The following is a 380-nucleotide window of genomic DNA, read 5'->3' as shown; positions in this document are numbered from 1 at the left end:
AAGGGCCCAAGCCACACCCCGGCCGTGACACCGCAGGGCAGCTGTACAGCCATCTCTGGGAAACGTTTGGGACTGGCTGATTTTAATAAGACGTCAGGGGCTGCTTTCCCGGCCATCTCGGGGTGCAGCCTCTGGGTGCATGGCCCGTTGCCCCCAGGAGTCGTGACACCTACCGCCTTCACTCCCACAGGCTCATAAAACACTGACGAGACACCTCATCACCCTCTCAGTGGGGTCAGTGCTTGTAGGGCTGAAGGTTTAAATGAAAACGTTCCACTGGCAGTTTTTAAGGTTACTAAATCACAAGCTCCCGCTGCAGGGGCTGTGTTCTACCTCCTCGCTGTATCGGGGCACACCCAGGTGGTGCTGGTGCCCCCATC

This window comes from Eurypyga helias, unplaced genomic scaffold (assembly GCF_000690775.1).
Source record: "Eurypyga helias isolate BGI_N326 unplaced genomic scaffold, ASM69077v1 scaffold46007, whole genome shotgun sequence".
NCBI lineage: Eukaryota > Metazoa > Chordata > Aves > Eurypygiformes > Eurypygidae > Eurypyga > Eurypyga helias.
This window is presented reverse-complemented; position numbering follows the sequence as displayed.